Raw genomic sequence first — 21,258 nt, forward strand, 5'->3', positions numbered from 1 at the left:
ATGGGGTGTCGAGTAGGGGGTTCATGGGCTCAGTAAATTGCGTGGTGATAATTAGAGGGGGCGGGGCTCAATAATAATGGGGGGGGGGGTAATAGGTGTAGGTGAAATTCGTAATTAGGTCATGTTCGGTGGCGAATACAGGGTAAATGGGCTCAGTAAATTGCGTGCTGATAATTAAAAAGGGCGGGGGTTAACGGTAACGGAGGGGAGGGGTATGGGAGTAGGTGGAATTCGTAATCAGGTCATGTTCGGTGGCGTATAAGGGGTAAATGGGCTCAGTAAATTGTGTGGTGATGATCAGAGGGGGCGGGGGGCTAGGTTAAGGGGGGGGGGCTATTGGGAGTAGGTGGAATTCGTAATTAGGTCATGTTCTGTATCGAATAAAGGGTAAATGGCCTCAGTAAATTGCGTGCTGATAATTAAAAGGGGCGGGGGTTAACGGTTATGGGGGGGGGGGATAATGGGAGTAGCTGGAATTCGTATTTACCACGGCCTGATCATGTGCTAGACTCATAATATGTATTCACCAAGGCCTGATCATGTGCTACACTCGTCATACGTAATCACCACGGCCTGATCATGTGCTACACTCGTGGTATGACTTAACCACGGCCTGATCATGTGCTCAACTCGTGATATGTCTTCACCACACCCCGATCATGTGCTACACTCGTGCTATGAGTTCTCCATGGCCAGATCATGTGCTATACTCGTGCTATGAGTTAACCACGGCCTGATCATGTGCTCAGCTCGTGATATCTGTTCACCACGGCCTAATCATGTGCTAGACTCGTCATGTGTGTTTACCACGGCATCATCATGTGCTAGACTCGTCATATATATTCACAACGGCCCGATCATGTGCTACACTCGTGGGATGCGTTCACCACGGCATCATCATGTGCTAGACTCGTGATATGGATTCACAACGGCCTGATCATGTACTAGACTCGTGCTATGAGTTCACCACGGCCTGATCATGTGCTAGACTCGTGATATATAGTCACCATGGCCCGATCATGTGCTAGACTCGTGGTATGAGATAACCACGGACTCATCAAGTGCTAGACTCGTGGTATGAGTTCACCACGGAATGATCATGTGCTGGACTCGTGGTAAGAGCTCACCACTCCCTCATCATGTGCTGGACTCGTGATATGTGTTCACCACGGCCTGATCATGTGCTGGACTCGTGATATCTGTTCACCACTGCCCGATCGTGTGCTAGACTCGTGGTATGGATTCACCATGGCCTGATCATGTGCTAGATACGTGATATGTATTCACCATGGCCCGATTATGTGCTGGACTCGTCATATGTGTTCACCACAGCCTGATCCTGTGCTGGACTCGTGATGTGTATTCACCATGGCCTGATCCTGTGCTGGACTCGTGATATGTGTTCACCACGGCCTGATCATGTACTAGACTCGTGATATGGATTCCCCATGGCCCGATCATGTGCTGGACTCGTCATATGTATTCACCACGGCTTCATCATGTGCTAGACTCGTGATATGGATTCACCATGGCCCGATCATATGCTGGACTTGTGATACGTGCTCACCACGGCCTCCTTCTTCTCTTCTTCCTCCTCCTCCTCCTCCTCCTCCTCCTCCTCCATCTCTTCTTCCTTATCCTCCTCCTCATCCTCCTCATCCTCCTCCTCTCCTCCTAATCCTCCTCCTCCTCCTCCTCTTTTTCCTCCTCCTCCTCCTCTTCTTCCTCCTTCTCCTCTTCTTCCTCCTCCTCCTCTTCCTCCTCCTCCTCCTCCTCTTCCTCCTCCTCTTCCTCCTCCTCCTCTTCCTCCTCCTCCTCCTCCTCCTCCTCTTCCTCCTCCTCTTCCTCCTCCTCCTCCTCTTCCTCCTCCTCATCCTCCTCCTCCTCCTCCTCCTCCTCCTCCTCCTCCTCCTCCTCCTCCTCCTCCTCCTCCTCCTCCTCTTCCTCCTCCTCCTCCTCCTCCTCCTCCTCCTCCTCCTCACCTCCTACTCCTCTTCCTCCTCCTCCTCCTCTTCTTCCTCCTCCTCCTCCTCCTCGTCTTCCTCCTCCTCCTCCTCCTCCTCCTCCTCCTCCTCCTCCTCCTCTTCCTCCTCCTCCTCCTCCTCCTCTTCCTCCTCCTCCTCCTCTTCCTCCTCTTCCTCTTCCTCTTCCTCCTCTTCCTCCTCCTCTTCCTCCTCCTCCTCCTCCTCCTAATCCTTCTCTTCCTCCTCCTCCTCCTCCTCCTCCTCCTCCTCCTCCTCCTCCTCCTCCTCTTCCTCCACCTTCCTCCTACTTCCTCCCCTCATTCCTACTACTTTTTCCTTTTCTTCCTCCTCTTCCTCTTCCTCCTTGTCCTCCTCCTCTTCCTCTTCTCCATCCTCTTCCTCCTCTTCCTCCTCTTCCTCCTCCTCTTCCTCCTCTTCCTCTTCTTCAACTACCTCCTCCTCCTCCTCCTCCTCCTCCTCTTCCTTCTCTTCTTCCTCCTCCTCCTCCTCCTCCTCCTCCTTCTCTTAATCCTCCTCCTCCTCTCCTCCTCCTTCTTCTGCTCCTCCTTCTCTTCTTCCTCCTCTTCTTCCTCCTCTTCCTCCTCCTCCTCCTCCTCTTCCTCCTCCTCTTCCTCTTCTTCAACTACTTTCTCTTCCTCCTCCTCCTCCTCCTCTTCCTCCTCTTCCTCTTCCTCCTCATCCTTCTCCTCTTCCTCCTCTTCCTAACAGGGGTGTAGTGACTCCCGCCCGGCGGGAGTCACTACACCCCTTTTAGGGCAGCCAAAATGTGTGCTCTCGGCCGGCCGGCCAAACCCAGCGTTTAGAAAATTGTCCTTTTTTTTGTCGTTTTTCTGTGAAGCGTAACTCCTGAAGTATACGTCCTATAGTAAATTTGAAAGTTGTGTCTTGTAGCTAATGATGTGTTCTTTAAGATAAGATAAGAACGTAGAAAAGTCTCGTAGTTATGGAGCTAAGTTGTTAAAAGTTAATGTTTTTTGAAGAAATCGTATTTTTTAATTTTTCTAAATGTGATGTTTAAAATTTGTGTATGAAGTTTCTGTCTGTTGCGCTAATTAGGTGATTGTTTTCCGTTTTTTTTTTTTTGTTATAGAAGAGTTTCTTTGTATTTTTGTTCCTTGTCTGTGAAAATGCGAGTTTATTGGTTGCGCGATTTTTTGTTTTGACTTCAACTCACGATATCTCGGTAAAGTGTTACAGTAAGTATTTTTATTTTTATTTTTTCCTTGAAAGAGCTTTTAATTTTGCGTGTAATGCAGTTGGTTTTATTTTTGTGAAGCGCTCCCAAGCTTCGTAATGTTATTTTGAAAAAAAAACTTTTTAGCGCGCTTCGCTCGTGACCATTGATCTCGGCCTAAACGCGAGATTGAAGGTGGTGGGTGGGCGTGTGCTCTGGGTCGGGTAACGGTCTTTGCACCTATAAGCTCTCCGCGCGCGGCTGGATGGGGGCTCTAATGTGGCGGGTGGGACGGACCCTAAGAGATAGGTCCCTAGTTGTTTTGCTCCAGGCCGGCCGAGCATTTTTCTAAACGCTGGGTTTGGACGGCCGTCCGGGAGTACATATTTTGGCTACCCTAACAGGGGTGTAGTGACTCCCGCCCGGAGGGAGTCACTACTCTTCCTCCTCCTCTTCCTCCTCCTCCTCCTCCTCCTCCTCCTCCTCCTCCTCCTCCTCCTCCTCCTCCTCCTCCTCCTCCTCCTCCTCCTCCTCTTCTTCCTCCTCCTCTTCTTCCTCCTCCTCCTCCTCTTCCTAATCCTCCTCCTCCTCCTCCTCCTCCTCTTCTTACTCCTTCTCCTCTTCTTCCCCCTCAGAGCCTCAGAGCCTCAGAGCTTGTCGCAGCCTTATTCGGAGTAGCAAACGCAACTATTAAAAGCAAATAGCGCGCGAAATCAAAACTAACTCCAAGAAATTCTTCACGTACATAAGATCGAAAAAGAAAGTAAAATCCAATATTGGTCCCCTGACACACGAGACTGGATCTGTAACTCAGGACAGTAAACAGATGGCCAGAATCCTCAATAGTAATTCCGCATCCGTATTCACAGTCGAGGACATCGAAACCATTCCCGAGGGTCCTGACCCGCCGAGTGAGATCACGTCGCTGGAAATTGACACAATATGCGACCAAGAAGTAAAAAAGTACTTGGACAAACTCGACACGAACAAGTCAACGGGACCCGACAGTTTGTCCCCGCGGTTATTAAAAGAGCTTAAACAACAAATACTTCAACCACTCACTAACATATTCAACCGGTCAGTCCAACTAAACAAGGTCCCGGAAGACTGGAAGATAGCGAGCGTAAAACCGATTTTCAAAAAAGGAGACAAAAGCGTTGCATTAAACTACAGGCCCATAAGTTTGACATCAGTGGCAGGAAAAATACTCGAAAAGATTATTAGAGATAAACTTGTTAAGTTTCTAGAAAACAATAATATAATCTCCGACACCCAGCATGGCTTCAGAAACAAGCGCTCCTGCCTAACGAATTTATTAGACTTCTTCCAATGTATATATGAGTGGCTGCGTGCGACAAGGGGCCAAGCGCCAACCACCGTGAAATTGAGTTAATAGTGTACTTAGCTCTATAATTTTCCCTTCTTATTAGAAACAACAGTAATATGATCGTAGCTCTGCTGTGCGTGCAGCAAACGTTGATTAATCAAAGTAGTGTGTAGCTCATCAACCATGTCATTGCCATCACCGTCTCATTCAGTAAATATCACACGTTTGCAGAGGCAGTTGTTGATAATCGTGGTCAATTCTAACACAAAACATTAGTATACACTATTGTTACCCAAAAATTATCATCATATACATGAAAGTTTCTTTAACTGGCAGTATAAAGGAACTTTATCGGAGGGACTTTGATACGTAAGGTTTCTCTAGCAATACGTGCCTCACCAGCCAGCCCAAACTTTCGTACGGCATTGCTGGCGCCAAGGCCATGGTCGCAGCTGATTGGCTGCACACTGATGGCAGGCTACATCTTGCATGATTGAATGCAATATTACATGCCATAGCTAACCTCATATGAGAGATAGTCAGTTTCGGTTGACACCAGCAGACTCACCAGTAACTGTAGAATCATGATGTAGTGTAAAAACTTGACAAAACAAAATAGAAAATGGTTTTACGATGAGTTGAACTGTGACGATGTAAAAAAATGTTTATAACATGTTTTACTTTTGCTCGCTTTATTCGAAAGTTGGTTCATTGAAAGCTGAAATCTACATTGCAATTTGTAGGAAAATCTCTCATGAACACGATAGTGTCCTTAAAATGCAGATAAATATCCACATATTGAAAACAAAGACATTTATACGAACATTTCACTCGCCGGCCGGAAGCTAGCCCCGGCAAACATGGTGCGGTCGGCGATGGTGGGGGTGGGGGAGGGACCCTGGCGGAGGGGGAGTGGGAGGGGGGGACGGGGAAGAACCAACACGTCGTGTGACGGGCACTCATCAGTTTTTTTTTGTTTGCTTAGTTTTCTTCAATTTGACATGTGTTGTAGCTGGGAATATGCATTAGGGTTTTTGTTTGTTAATGATGAATGCAGCGGCGCTAGAAAAAAAAGTGTCACCCGTCCTTCCAGTGCAACTTATCAATGAATATTAGAAGAAGAAGAAGAAGAAGAAGAAAAAGGAGAGAGAGAGAGAGAGAGAGAGAGAGAGAGAGAGAGAGAGAGAGAGAGAGAGAGAGAGAGAGAGAGAGAGAGAGAGAGAGAGAGAGAGAGAGAGAGAGAGAGAGAGAGAGAGAGAGAGAGAGACAAGGTTACGTTGGTGAAGGAAGTCATGGTGGGAGGGAGGGAGAGAGGGGAGGACGAGAAAGGAAAAAATGGGCGTGTCATAATAGGGCTGCATGTGACAAATACCTATGTATTACGCTAATATTCAATGTATTAATTAGAAATTGTCATTGGCAGACTACATTCAACATCGTCACTTTCAATTTTATCACATGCTAATATTCATTGATGACCACTCATTCCATGTTTCGAGTAAATTAACTGTAAATGGGTCCGAGAAAACACAAATTCAGCCGAAGACCTTCCATTTCGGGCACGGACACCACCATCCTACTATTGCGTCAGCCTAGACGTAATAAAAAGTCATGACCTTGACATCAGGTGCTCAGGGGCATTCAATTTACTACATCATCCAGTGTGTCAGGTGTCAACGTTTCAACTCCATTCTGCGGCCAGTCTTGAGTTAGTGTGTCTGCCAACCTCACACGCTCATGGTGTCAATCAACTTCAAGTATCTGTCATCCTCACCGTGTCAAACTCATATTCAGTCAACCTCACAGTGTGTTCATTTCACAGTGTCAGTCAATCTCACATTGTCAACCTCATTGTGTCAATCAACCTCACAGTGTCTCAAACCTCACAGTGTCTGTCAACTTCATAATGTCAATCATCCTCACTTTATCAACCTCAAAGCATCTTTCGACCTCACAGTGCCAATCAACCTTATAATGGGTGTCTGCTTCAGTGTCAATCAACCTTACAGTTTCAACCTTAGTCTGTCAACCTCACAACGCCAATCAACCATACAGTGTCTTCCGACCTCACAGTGTCAATCAATCTTACAGTGTCATTTTACCTCACAGTGCTAATCAGCCTTACAGTGTCCTTCGACCTTACAGTGTCTGTCAACCTCAGAGTGTCTTTCAACCTCGCAGTATCTACAACTTCAGTGTTAACCCCATAGTAGGTTTCAACCTGACAGTGTCAACATCAAAGCGTCTCTCACCTCAGTATCAACCTTACAGTGTCTGTCATCAACAAAGTATCATTCAGCCTCACAGTTTGTCAACCTCACAGTGTCTGTCATCCACAAAGTATCATTCAGCCTTACAGTTTGTCAACCTCACAGTGTCTCTCAACCTCAGAGTGAGGCAATCTCATAGTGTATATCAACCTCACAGTGTCTGTTAACCTCAGTATCTGTCAACCTCAAAGTTTCAACCTCATATTGTCAACCGCAGTATCTGAACCTCACTGTGTCATTCAACGTAACACTGTCATCCTCAGATTATCAACCACACTGTGCCTGTCAACCTCACATTGTCAACCTCACTGTGTCATTCAACCTAACAGTGTTAACTTCAGATCGTCAACCTCACTGTGTCTGTTAACCTCAGTTTATGTCAACATCAGTGACGTTCAACCTCAGTGTGTCAATTTCATTGTCTGTCAACATCACAGTGTCATTCAACCTCACAGTGCCTGTCAACTTCAGAGTGTCATTCAACCTCACAGTGTCATTCAACCTCACAGTGTCTTAACCTCACTGTGTCAACCTCACAGGGTCTCTCAATCTCAGCGTCTGTCAACCTCAGTTTCATTCAACCACACAGTGTGTCAACCTTACTGTTTGTCAACCTGACAGTGTCTCTCAACCTCACTTTGTCTATCAACCTCACACACTGTGTTCAATCTCACAGTGCCAATGAACCTCACAGTTTTTCAACTTTACAGTCCCAATCAACCTCACAGTGTCTCGACTTCTCAGTATTAAGCTCACACCATTCTCACAATGTCGATCTTACAGTGCCAATCAATCTCGGTGTCAACCTCCCAGTGTCTGTCAACCTTATAGTGCCAATTAGCCTCACAGTCCGTCTGTCAACCACACAGTGCACGGCTGTCAACCTCACAGTCCGTCAATTAACATCACAGTCTATCTGCCAGTTTCACAGTAAATTGTGTACTATAAGGATGACCATCAAGAGAAACATTTACGACGTGTTTTTTTATGGTTGTTTGAAAAATGCTGCACTTGTGAGGATACAACGAAAACACTGACAAATAGTTTGAAATGTGGTGTTTGACCAGTAAGATTTATGACAATAGTAGGAGTTATTTGCCATAATGAATTTTTTTTATATTAGTAAAATTCATAAAAAAGTGGTAATGGTAATTACCTAAGCATTCTAAAGGACTAGGAAAGAGAGAGAGAGAGAGTAATAATAATAATAATAATAATAATAATAATAATAATAATAATAATAATAATAATAATAATAATAATAATAATAATAATAATAATAAGTTTATTTCCACTAGAAGTGGTTATTCTTACATCCAAATACATAAAAAGTACATAGGTTATTGCAATGAAATAATTAGTTATTCATCAGTTGCTTCGGTTTCGATTAAGTAAGAACTCTTTCAGAATATATTTGAATTTATGCAAGGTGTGGGCAGTGCTTATATGTGTTGGCAGGGAGTTCCAAAGTTTAGGCCCGTGTACAGAAAGTTGTCTGGCTCCCGTGTCTGTGTGTGTTCTTGGTACATACAGATTACCCTGCTGTCGTGTTGTGCTGTTGGTGATGCTGTTTACAGAGGGGAGAGGCATTAGATATTCAGGGTAGTGACCGTGTAGATGTTTATATATATTCACTGCTGTGTCAAAAGTTATTTGTTGTGAAACATTAAGCCAATTGAGTTCCTTAATTATCGGAGTTACATGATCATATTTCTGGGCCTTCCCTTCTACGATTTTGGCAGCGAAGTTCTGTAGTTTCTGTACTTTAGTTAGCAGCGTATTGTTAGTTGTCCCCCATATAGTATTACAATAGTTTAGTATACTTAATACTAGTGACTCTACCATAAGCTGCCTTGTGGGTTTATCAAAACATTGTTTTATTCTATTTGCATACATAAGTGTTCCTGGGATTTTCTTACTGATCTCGGTTATATGGTGATCAAACACTAAATATTTGTCTATATACAATCCTAAATTCTTTACATTGTTTGAAGGTTCGATCTTACTATCCTGGAAGAGAATGGTTGTGTTATCAGGTATTCTTGATATTAGTTGTCTGCTTCCTATAAATACACATTGGGTTTTCTGGGTGTTTAACATTAGACCATTTTTATTAAAGTACACCATGGCTTTGCTTAGGGTGGTTTCAACTTTTTTCACTAGTAGATTTATATCCTTCAGTGGCCCACTATGGAGAAACTGTGTGTCGTCTGCATATTGTATCAGTGTGCAGTCGTCGAAGTATTCATGCATATCGTTTACATAGAGTGTAAATAATATAGGCCCTAAAATGGAGCCTTGTGGAACGCCATATTGTAGGTTTGCCTTTGTGGAGAGATAGTTTTGTATGCGTACTGTCTGTGTTCTGTTCGATAAGTAGTCTTTGAACCAAAATGTGTCTACTTTAACATTTGAGAGTTTGTGGAGGAGAATCTTATGGCTAACACTATCAAATGCTTTTGATAGGTCACAAAGTGTAAGCAGCGATAATTGCTTGGTGTCCATATTGTCGTATAGTTTATTGGTGACGGCCGTGAGTGCAGTGCTGGTTGAGAGGTGGGGGCGAAAGCCATGTTGAGTGTCGGACAAGTGTTTGTTATTTTCAAGGTATTTAGTTAATTGGTTTGCAACTATTTTTTCTATAACTTTAGAGAAGATAGGTAATAGGGATATTGGGCGATAATTACCGGCATTACTCACGTCGCCAGCTTTATATAGGGGGGTAACTACAGCGTTTTTCCACTGTGTAGGAAAGATGCCGGTAACAATAGAAGTGTTTATTATTTGAGTCAAGTAATATGCGGTAATGAATAGAGTCCTTGAGGAAACGAAGAGGAATACCATCGGATCCAAATGATTTTGTTTCGTGCAAGCTCTTTATCGTTAAGATGAGTGTGTCAGTGTCTGTGGGTGTGGGGCGAAAGAGTGTACCGTTTTCTTCGTGTGTGTGGTCTGCGAGGTGTCTGTCGTGTATGGCATTTTCCACTGGGAGACTGTTTTGTATGTTTAATAGCGTAGATTGTGTCTTTTCGTATGTGTTTTTTCCCACGTTAGCAAAAAAAGTATTAAAATCTTCACACAATTTTCGGATTTTGAAAGTTTCACATGGCCCAGTAACTACTACCTTAGAAAAAACAATCAATTGATAAACAGCATCTCTTAATAGTTCATTTAGAACAGGTCTTAAACTCATAAATAAAAGATTAACTGTACGTATGTTCATTGAATGACAATAATTTTAGTCCTCCCCGCAGGCGCCACCCTATCCGCGTGAAGAGAGAGAGAGAGAGAGAGAGAGAGAGAGAGAGAGAGAGAGAGAGAGAGAGAGAGAGAGAGAGAGAGAGAGAGAGAGAGAGAGAGAGAGAGAGAGAGAGAGAGAGAGAGAGAGCGAGAGAGAGAGAGAGAGAGAGAGAGAGAGAGAGAGAGAGAGAGAGAGAGAGAGAGAGAGAGAGAGATTTTTACATAGATTTACATAGATTTACATAGAAAATCAGACCACACAGACCCCATGGTCCAGGCTTGGTGGTCTGTCCTTAAACCTAAGTGATTTTACATTAATCAGAAGACTCCAAAACGTTGCATTTCTACTCTAGTTGATATTAAGTTGAAGGAAGTGACGGTCGAGCTTATTTTTGAAGGAGTCAATCGTGTTACACTGGACCACTGATGGTGGAAGCTTATTCCATTCTCGCACTACAACGTTGGTGAAGAAAAATTTTGTGCAGTCTGAATTTCCTTGTCTACATCTGAGTTTTACGCCATTGTTCCTCGTGCGCAAAGTGTCATCGATCATAAACAATGTTGATCTGTCTACATTCGTGAAACCATTAAGTATTTTAAAACATTCGATCAGTTTTCCTCGGAGGCGACGTTTCTCAAGAGAGAACATGTTAAGGGTAGAAAGCCTTTCTTCGTAGGATTTGTTGCGCAAGGAAGGGATCATTTTCGTTGCCCGACGCTGAACACCTTCTAATTTAGCAATATCCTTTGCATGGTGGGGAGACCAAAACTGTACCGCATATTCCAAGTGGGGTCTGACTAAACTGTTGTAGAGCGGGAGTATTACATCTTTATTCTTGAATACAAAGTTTCTTTTAATGAAGCCCAACATTCTGTTCGCTTTATTTGCTGCATCGATGCATTGCTGTGAGAATTTGAGGTTTGACGCGATTTTGACCCCCAAGTCTTTGACGCATTGAACGCTTTTGAGTTTAACGCCGCGCATTTCGTATTCGAACTTCTTATTCCTCGTTCCAACTTGAAGGACCTGGCACTTGTCTACGTTAAATGGCATCTCCCATCTATCCGACCAAGCTGAAATTTTGTGCAAATCCTCTTGGAGGCTTTGCCTGTCTTCGTCAGTGAGAACCGAGTTACCAATCTTTGTGTCGTCGGCAGATTTACTAATGCGGTTATTGAGTCCAACATCCACGTCGTTGATGTAAATAATGAAGAGCACTGGGCCAAGGACCGAGCCCTGAGGGACGCCACTAGTGACAGGCGCCCACTCTGAGTTAAATCCGTCAATCACTACTCTTTGTTGTCTGTTGCTCAACCAATTCGCGATCCATTGGTTTACTTGACCGTCAATACCTATTTGCTTTAATTTGTAAAGTAATTTATGATGCGGGACTTTATCAAACGCTTTCTGGAAATCAAGATAGACTACGTCCAGTGATTTGGTTACGTCATAAACAGTGAAGAGGTCGTTATAAAAGGTTAATAGGTTTGATAGGCAGGATCTTTTGTTTCGGAAGCCATGTTGTGAGTCCCCAATCAATGAGTGGCTTTCAAGGTAACTCACAATTTTGTCTCTAATTATGCCCTCAAGTAGCTTACCTACAACCGAAGTTAGACTAATGGGCCTGTAATTACCTGGTACTTTTTTGTCTCCTTTCTTGAAAATCGGTGTCACGTTAGCCTTTTCCAATCTGAAGGGACGATGCCTTGTCGCAAGGACATATTGAATACGGTTGTGAGGAGGAGAGTATTTCGCTCTTTGTTTCTTTCAGCAGAGTTGGATATACTTTGTCAGGTCCAGGACTTTTATTTGTTTTAAGTGAATGGAGAGCTTTAAGGACTTCATCGGTTGTTATTTCAAAATTAGGCAATGCATGCTCGAGATTTACAATAGTACTGGTGTTGGTGGTAGCGAGAGGAAGACTGTTAGTATTAAACACCGAGGAAAAGTAATTGTTTAAGAGGTTTGCAATGTGTTTGCTGTCAGTCACTAGTGCACCGTCGCTGTTTGTTAAAGGTCCAATACCACTTTTGATCGCCTTTCTGTTGTTTATGTAACTGAAGAAAGATTTCGGATTATTTTACAGTTGGCTGCAATATTTTCTTCGTATCTACGCTTTGCCTGACCTACTAGTCTTTTTACTCGTCGCCTGGCATCATTATAAAGTCTAATGTTTTCGGGCGTGCTTTGTTCTTTCTTTAACCTGTAAAACAATTTTCTCTCATTGACTGATTGTTTAATTTCGCTATTAAACCACGGTGGGCTGTTATTAGTGTTAATTCGCTTCTCGCACACGGGGACGAATGTGTTCTGCTGAGTGAGTAAGTGATTTTTAAGGCTTAGCCAGGCTTCCTCTACGTTGCCGTCATCTGATAGTTGTATTTCTGATAGTTTTTGTCGGATTTCTACGAAGTTAGCTCTTTTGAAATTGGGCACCTTTACTTTATTTTCAGTCACTGATGATTGAGCTTTAATGTCGACGCGCACTAATTTATGATCGCAAGAACCGAGGTGTTCTCCTACCGTGACACTACTGACTAGGTTATCTTGGGTCGTTATAACAAGGTCGAGTATATTATTTTGTCGAGTTGGCTCAGAAACCATTTGGCTTAGATAATTTTCTTCTAGAAATTCGATCATTCTATGTGACTCGCCTTCTGTACCTGACAGTGTCGCCCAGTCGATATGGGGGAGGTTAAAGTCTCCTAATATCAGTGAGTCGCTGTTATTAAGTGACTGCCTTAAGACGCTGTACATTTCAAGGTCGTCATCGAGTGATTGCCCGGGAGGTCTGTAGGTGACAGATATATTTAAATTGACTTTTGCAATGTTTACTCGCACGCACAAATGTTCAACGTTACTGTTTCCCGGTGTTTTGTCAGTGGGTTACAAATAGCTTTTGACATAAAGGGCGACGCCACCGCCTCTACGGTTTACACGATCTTTGTTGAAGAGTCTGTAGCCATCTCTGTTGTATTCGGAACATAAATCAATATTTGTGGTGTCGATAAATGTTTCGGTTATAGCAATTATGTCAAAATTTTCTGTTAAAGCAAGACATCTCAGTTCATCAAATTTGTTTCTTAGGCTACGCGCATTGAAACTAAGGATTTTTAAGTTATCTAGAGGCTTGGTAATAGAGGTGGTGGTACTTGCGGGATCACGGTTCCGGGTTTGTTGCGATGCACGGCGTCTATTTACACGGGCGGGGTGGAGGGACGTGGCCGTGACTCGTTTTTTGCTCGGATGACACGCACTGCTTCGTTGAGGAGCCTTCCGAGTCTGGCTGCCCCGATGGGAGAAAGGTGCAATCCGTCCCTGTGGAAGAGCTCATTTTGTCCATAGAAATTGTCCCATGCGTTTAGGAACTCCACGTCAAGCTCCCTACAAAGAGTCTGTAAGCGGTTGTTTAGGCTGAAGGCCTTACTGAAAAAGTCGCTCTCCGCCCAAGTCCGTGGTAGAACTCCTGAAAGAGAGAGAGAGAGAGAGAGAGAGAGAGAGAGAGAGAGAGAGAGAGAGAGAGAGAGAGAGAGAGAGAGAGAGAGAGAGAGAGAGAGAGAGACGGGGAAGAAGTGTAGTGGAAGGTAACACAAAGAGGAGGCTATCGTACGCCTGGCAGCGTTACGCGTCGTCCCTCCTTCACGCGGATAGGGTGGCGCCTGCGGGGAGGACTAAAACTATTGTCATTCAATGAACATACTTACAGTTAATCTTTTACTTAGGAGTTTAAGACCTGTTCTAAATGAACTATTAAGAGATGCTGTTTATCAATTGATTGTTTTTTCTAAGGTAGTAATTACTGGGCCATGTGAAACTTTCAAAATCCGAAAATTGTTCCTGCTTAACACACTGCATTAGTCATCATTTTAAATCTCTTTTGTTATTCAACATTACGAGATCAATGTATATCAAGTAAAAGCCAAGAAAATGTAGTCTCTAACGAAATATATCACATAGTTGCATATACTCTGTTTATGACACACGAGACAGGTAAAGTAAAGCGATGGTGAACGACCGACGCACGCAGTGTCATTACCTTTACATGCAGTTTTCTCGTTTGTTTACTTTTGGCGCTTGGCACCTTGTCGCAGTCAGCGCTTCATATGGGGTGTCGAGTAGGGGGTTAATGGGGTCAGTAAATTGCGTGGTGATAATTAGATAGCGCGGGGGTTCATGATAATGTGGGGGGGGGGCTAATGGGAGTAGTTGGAGTTCGTAATTAGGTCATGTTCGGTATCGAATAAGGGGTAAATGGGGTCAGTAAATTGCGTGGTGATAATTAAAGGGGCGGGGGTTAACGGTAATTGGGGGGGCTAATGGGAGTATGTAAAACTCAAAAATAGGTCATGCGAGGTGTCGAATACTGAGTAAATGGGGTCATTTCAAAGTTCATACTAAAAACTAAGTGATAAAATTAATCTTTTCTTGTTTTTCGCAGAGCGGACCATACCCCCAAACACCGTTAATTCTGCCTGGGGCGTTGATTTCAGGCCATGAACGGCTTCCTCATCCTTTTCTACATCAGATGAAATGCCTCTGGGAAATACAAAAAAGGAATAAAAGCGTTTTTTTTTTTTTTGTAAATCAAAAAAATCCCCGAACATTCCTAATAGTTATATGCAAATATATCCGTTAGTTTTTATCTTAGAGCAATTCTGAGTGTACCATTTGATTCGTCGGAGTTTTCTGCATCGATTAGGTACCCTTTGCAAGGTTCAGAGTAAAAACTATGCGAGAAATATCACATTTTCCATACTCGTCGACACAACACCCATACTTATGAATTACTGTTCCATTAGCCTAGCCTAACTCGATTTCACGAGTTAGGTTAGAGTAAGAAAATAGCAATTCATAAGATTGGGTGTTGTGGGATGGGTCAAAAAAAGAAGAAGCAGAAGACCTTGCTCCGCGAAGCAGTGGTTGCTGTGCATAGCTCCGTTATAAGGCCTCAAGAAGAGGAAGAAGGTCTAGATGCTAGAATTCGGAAATAGGTCTTATGGGGTGTCGAATAGGGGGTTAATGAGGTCAGTAGATGGCGTGATGATAATTAGAACAGGCGGGGATTCAGGATAAAGTGGGGGGGGGCTAATGTGAGTAGGTGGAATTCGTAATTAGTTCATGTTCGGTATCGAATAAGGGGTAAATGGGGTCAGTAAATTGCGTCGTGATAATTAAAGGGGGCGGGGGTTAACGGTAATAGGGGGGAAGGCTAATAGGAGTAGGTGAAACTCGAAAATAGGTCATGTAAGATGTCGAATACTGGTAAAATGGGGTCAGTAAATTGCGTGGTGATAATCAGAGGGGGCGGGGGTTAGGATAAGGGGGGGGGCTATTGGGAGTAGGTGGAATTCGAAATTAGGTTATGTTCGGTGTCGAATAGGGAGCAAATGGGGTCAGTAAATTACGTGGTGATAATTAAAAGGGGCGGGGGTGAAAAGTAATAGGGGGGGCTAATGGGAATAGGTGGAATTCGAGAATAGGTCATGTCAGGTGTCGAATAGGGAATAAATAGGGTCAGTAATTTGCGTGGTGATAATTAAAGGGGGATGAGTTTGATGGTAATAAGGGGAGCTAATGGAAGAAGGTGGAATACGGAAATGGCTTCATTTTTTTTTTTTTTATAAAATTAGCCTAATAAAACACATCGTAAAATGACAATAACTTCATTACCGTTCTTCGTAAAGCAATTCTGAAAGTACCCTTCGATTCAGCGGACGTTTCTGCATGGGGTAGGTGCCCATTTCAAAGTTCATACTAAAAACTAAGCGATTAAATTCATCTTTTCTTGTTTTTCGCAATGGGGACCATACCCCCAAACACCGCTAATTTTGCCCGGTGCGTTGCTTTCAGGCCATGAACGGCTTCCTCATCCTTTTCTACATAAGATGAAATGCCTCTGGGAAATAGAAAAAGGAATAAAAGCGATTTTTTTCTGTAAATCAACTACTACTACTACGTACTACTACTACTATATACTACTACAGGTGTTATAAAGTGAAAACAGATGTCATTATGTTCAAAAAGTAATTTATTATGACCTTTACATATCCATGCATTGACTTCAAGTTTATAATATATTCGAGGTCAAGGGTGATGTGTGTTGTTTTCATGTAGGGACAAGCTGGCTAAGTACAGCTTGACCCCTGACCCCCAAGATGAGCTGACGCGCAGGAATAGTTATAAGTCTACCCTCGTAAGACAGCACTTTTGAGGATATCAGTGCATTCAGTCAGTCAGTTATTCAGTCAGCCAGTCAGTGACAGTCAGTCCATCCGTTAAGAAAGTCAGTCAGTCTCACACACACACACACACACACACACACACACACACACACAGAATTATAGAAGCCATGAAGAGTTTTCTGGCAAAGATGTGGTGTGCAAGAAATAGGGAATTGGAAGATTTGTAATGGATACTGCTTGTGTTGTTTTGTTTATTACAGGTTGTGCCGATACGAAGGCCTGACTCTCCAACGGGTCACCTGTACAGCAAGAGCAAGAGCAAGACAGCCAGCCCGCCTCGGCCCCTCAACCCGCCCCAAGGCTCCCTCCATGGCCTCCTGCAGGGCTTGAGGTGGTCAGGCTCCCCAGAGTGCTGCCCCTCGCAGTGCCAGGGCAGTGCCACACCTGTAAGCTGCGGCGCCATGCCCGGTTTGAGGGCGCCGCTGGCCTGTGAGTGTTGACCTCGTGTTTGACCTTATTTTGAAGCTACTATTTGACCATCGCAGGAATTATTACACGTTTCATTAGTCTTCATTAATGAATGAGTGCCTGAAGTGTCTGTTTTGGCTCTGGGGTGCCGCACATAACCTATTCCCAAAGGTTAAAAAGGAGGTCAATCAGGCTTTCACGAGTGAAACCAAATTACTCCAGAATCACAACAAACACACCGAATTGCTCCAGCATCACACCCAACACACTGAATTAGTCCAGAATCATACCCAACTCACACTGAATTGTTCCAGAATCACACCCAACACATGAATTCCTCCAGAATCACACCCAACACATTGAATTCCTCCAGAATCACACCCAACACACACTGAATTACTCCAGAATCACGCAGAACACACACTGAATTACTCCAGAATTACACCCAACACACACTCAAACACACATGATTTCCAGTTAGCTTTGTGGACTGATTCTAGATAATGCGGCGGGCAGCTATCAGTTGCATGAAACGCATATTTGTGTTGGCTGTTCGGGGGACCGGGGAGCCGAGTGTGCAGGGGAGGAAAGTGAAGGAAGTGTAATTGTTAGTGTTGGTGTGTTGTGGTGACAAGTGAGTGTGTATTGGTTTTCTGAATGAGTCTATTGTACCGCAGTCTGTAGAGGGAGGCTGTTCCAGTGGTGTATGGTGCGTGGAAATTATGAAAGTATGAAAGTATACCCGTTAGTTTTTATCTTAAAGCAGTAATTGGGGGGTGCTAATGGGAGTAAGTAAAACTCAAAAATAGGTCATGTGAGGTGTCGAATACTGGGTAAATTGGGTCAGTAAAATGTGGGGTGATGATCAGAGGGGGCGGGGGGCTAAGATAAGGGGAGGGGGCTATTGGGAGTAGGTGGAATTCGTAATTAGTTCATGTTCGGTGTCGAGTAGGGAGTAAATGGGGTCAGTAAATTGCGTAGTGGTAATTAAAAGGGGTGGAGATGAAAAGTAATGGGGGCGGCTAATGGAAATAGGTGTAATTCGAGAATAGGTCATCTCAGGTGTCGAATAGGGAATAAATCGGGTCAGTAATTTGCGTGGTGATAAATAAGGTGGGATGAGGTTGATGGTCACGGGGGGGGGGGGGGGTTAATGCGAGTAGGTGGAATAAGGAAATGGCTTCATTTTTTTTTTTTTTTTTTTGATAAAAACAGCCTAATAAAATACATCGTAAAATGACAATAACTTCATTAGCGTTCATTGTAAAGTAGTTCTGAAAGTACCATTCGATTCGGCGGACGTTTCTGCATGGGGTAGGTGCCCAATTCAAGGTTCATACTAAAAACTAAGCGATAAAATTCATCTTTTCTTGTTTTTCGCAAAGGGCTCCATACCCCGATACACCGTTAATTTTGCCTGGGGCGTTGATTTCAGGCCATGAACGGCTTCCTCATTCTTTTCTACATAACATGAAATGCCTCTGGGAAATAGAAAAAGGAATAAAAGCGTTTTTTTTCTGTAAATCATAAAAATCCCCGAACATTCCTGATAGTTATATGCAAATATATCCATTAGTTTTTATCTAAAAGCAATTCTGAGTGTATCATTCGATTCGTCGGAGTTTTCTGCATCGATTAGGTACCCTTTGCAAAGTTCAGAGTAAAAACTAAGCGAGAAATATCACTTTTCCCATACATGTCGACACAACACCCAACCTTATGAATTGCTGTTCCCTTACCTTAACCTAACTCGATTTCACGAGTTAGGTTAGAGTAAGAAAACAGCAATTCATAAGATTGGGTGTTGTGGGTTGGATCAAAAGAAGAAGAAGAAGAAGACCTTGCTCCGCGAAGCAGTGGTTACTGTGCATAGCTCCGTTATAAGACCTCAAAAAGAGAAAGACGATCTAGATGCTAGAATTCGGAAATAGGTCATATGGGGCTGTGGAGTAGGGGGTTAATGAGGTCAGTAGATGGCTGGATGATAATTAGAGGGGGCGGGGATTCATGATAATGTGGGGGGAGCTAATGTGAGTAGGTGGAATTCGTAATTAGTTCATGTTCGGTATCGAATAAGGGGTAAATGGGGTCAGTAAATTGCGTCGTGATAATTAAAGGGGGCGGGGGTTAACGGTAATGGGGGGGGGCTAATGGGAGTAGGTGAAACTCGAAAATAGGTCATGTGAGATGTCGAATACTGGTAAAATGGGGTCAGTAAATTGCGTGGTGAAAATCAGAGGGGGCGGGGGTTAGGATAAGGGGGGGGGGGCTATTGGGAGTAGGTGGAATTCGTAATTAGGTCATGTTCGGTGTCGAATAGGGAGCAAATGGGGTCAGTAAATTGCGTGGTGATAATTAAAAGGGGCGGGGGTGAAAAGTAATAGGGGGGGCTAATGGGAATAGGTGGAATTCGAGAATAGGTCATGTCAGGTGTCGAATAGGGAATAAATCGGGTCAGTAATTTGCGTGGTGATAATTAAAGGGGGATGAGGTTGATGGTAATGAGGGATGCTAATGGGAGAAGGTGGAATACGGAAATGGCTTCATTTTATTTTTTTATATAAAATTAGCCTAATAAAATACATCGTAAAATGACAATAACTCCATTACCGATCTTCGTAAAGCAATTCTGAAAGTACCATTTGAATCGGTGGACGTTTATGCATGGGGTAGGTGCCCATTTCAAAGTTCATACTAAAAACTAAGCGATAAAATTCAACTTTTCTCGTTTTTTGCAAAGGGGACCATACCCCCAAACACCGCTAATTTTGCCCGGTGCGTTGCTTTCAGGCCATGAACGGCTTCCTCATCCTTTTCTACATAAGATGAAATGCCTCTGGGAAATAGAAAAAGGAATAAAAGCGGTTTTTTCTGTAAATCAACTACTTCTACTACGTACTACTACTACTACTATATACTACTACAGGTGTTATAAAGTGAAAACAGATGTCATTATGTTCAAAAAGTAATTTATTATGACCTTTACATATCCATGCATTGACCTCAAGTTTATAATATATTCGAGGTCAAGGTTGATGTGTGTAGTTTTCATGTAGGGACAAGCTGGCTAAGTACAGCTTGACCCCTGACCCCCAAGATGAGCTGACGCGCAGGAAGAGTTAGAAGTGTACCCTCGTAAGACAGCATTTTTGAGGATATCAGTGCATTCAGTCAGTCAGTTATTCAGTCAGCCAGTCAGTGACAGTCAGTCCATCCGTTTAGAAAGTCAGTCAGTCTCACACACACACACACACACACACACACACACACACACACACACACAGAGAGAGAGAGAGAGTTATAGAAGCCATGAAGAGTTTTCTGGCAAAGATGTGGTGTGCAAGGAATAGGGAATTGGAAGATTTGTAATGGATACTGCTTGTGTTGTTTTATTTATTACAGGTTGTGCCGATACGAAGGCATGACTCTCCAACGGGTCACCTGCACAGCAAGAGCAAGAGCAAGACCGACAGCCCGCCTCGGCACCTCAGCCCGCCCCAAAGCTCCCTCCATGGCCTCCTGCAGGGCTTGAGGTGTTCAGGCTCCCCACACTGCTGCCCCACGCAGTGCCAGGGCACTGCCACACCTGTAATCTGCGGCGCCATGCCCGGTCTGAGGGCGCCGCTGGACTGTGAGTGTTTGACCTTATTTTCAGGCTACTTTTTGACCATCGCAGGAATTATTACACGTTTCATTAGTCTTAATTAATGAAAGAGTGACTCAAGTCATTGTTTTGGCTCTGGGCTGCCGCACATAACCTATTCCCAAAGCTTAAAAAGGACGTCAATCAGGCCTTCACGAGTGTTTTACAGGTTCAAGGTGCAGAGGAAGGGTCAAACTGCATCCAGGCTCACTAATATACCCATGCAAGTGACCCAGACTCCTAGGAAATCACATCAACACAAAACAAATTACTGCAGAATCATACCCAACACACCGAATTCATCCAAAATCACACCCAACACATTCAATTGCTCCAGTGCTAATAACTGCAATATAAATGAGTGATTTTTTTTTTCTATTTTTCTCTATCTTTTGCCGTTTGTGTGTGTGTGTGTGTGTGTGTGTGTGTGTGTGTGTGTGTGTGTGTGTGTGTGTGTAAAGTTAGATTAGGCTAGGTTAGGCAAGGTTTGGTAAGGTTAGATTAGGCTAGGTAGGGGTAGATTAGGTTTGCTAAGGTTTTGCAAGGTCATATTAGGTTACGTAAGGTTGGATTAGGTTAGGTAAGGTTAGATTAGGTTAGATAAGGTTCGATAAGGTTTGGTAAGGCTAGATTAGGTTATGCAAGGTTAGATTAGGTTAGATTAGGTTAGGTAAGGTTAGATTAGGTTAGGTAAGGTTAGATTAGGTTTGGTAAGGTTAGATTAGGTTAGGTAGTGTTAGATTAGGTTTGGTAAGGTTAGATTAGGTTTGGTAAGGTTAGATAAGGTTTGGTAAGGTTACATTAGGTTAGGTAAAGTTATATTAGGTTAGATAAGGTTAGATTAGGTTACGTAACGTTAGATTAGATTAGGTAAGGTTAGATTAGGTTAGGTAAGGTTAGATTAGGTTAGGTAAGGTTAGATGAGGTTTGCTAAGGTTAGATTAGGTTAGGTAGGGTTAGATTAGGTT

General features: G+C 43.5%; 1 long non-coding RNA gene across 4 annotated transcripts in view; it reads left to right on the forward strand.

The window, feature by feature from the left end:
• LOC126995063 (uncharacterized) overlaps positions 1–21,258 on the forward strand; it is a 90,221-nt gene that overhangs the window by 42,315 nt on the left and 26,648 nt on the right. For 2 of the 4 annotated variants that reach the window (XR_007749887.1, XR_007749890.1), the window contains exon 3: positions 20,050–20,278. The exons of 1 other annotated variant lie outside the window; for it this stretch is intronic. This is a non-coding gene — a long non-coding RNA (uncharacterized LOC126995063). Of the gene's footprint in view, positions 1–16,439; positions 16,669–20,049; positions 20,279–21,258 lie in introns of all 4 variants that reach the window. One more of the 4 variants, XR_007749889.1, reaches the window with a different exon arrangement.

The sequence above is a fragment of the Eriocheir sinensis genome, unplaced genomic scaffold, assembly GCF_024679095.1.
Source record: "Eriocheir sinensis breed Jianghai 21 unplaced genomic scaffold, ASM2467909v1 Scaffold973, whole genome shotgun sequence".
NCBI classification, from domain to species: Eukaryota; Metazoa; Arthropoda; class Malacostraca; order Decapoda; family Varunidae; genus Eriocheir; species Eriocheir sinensis.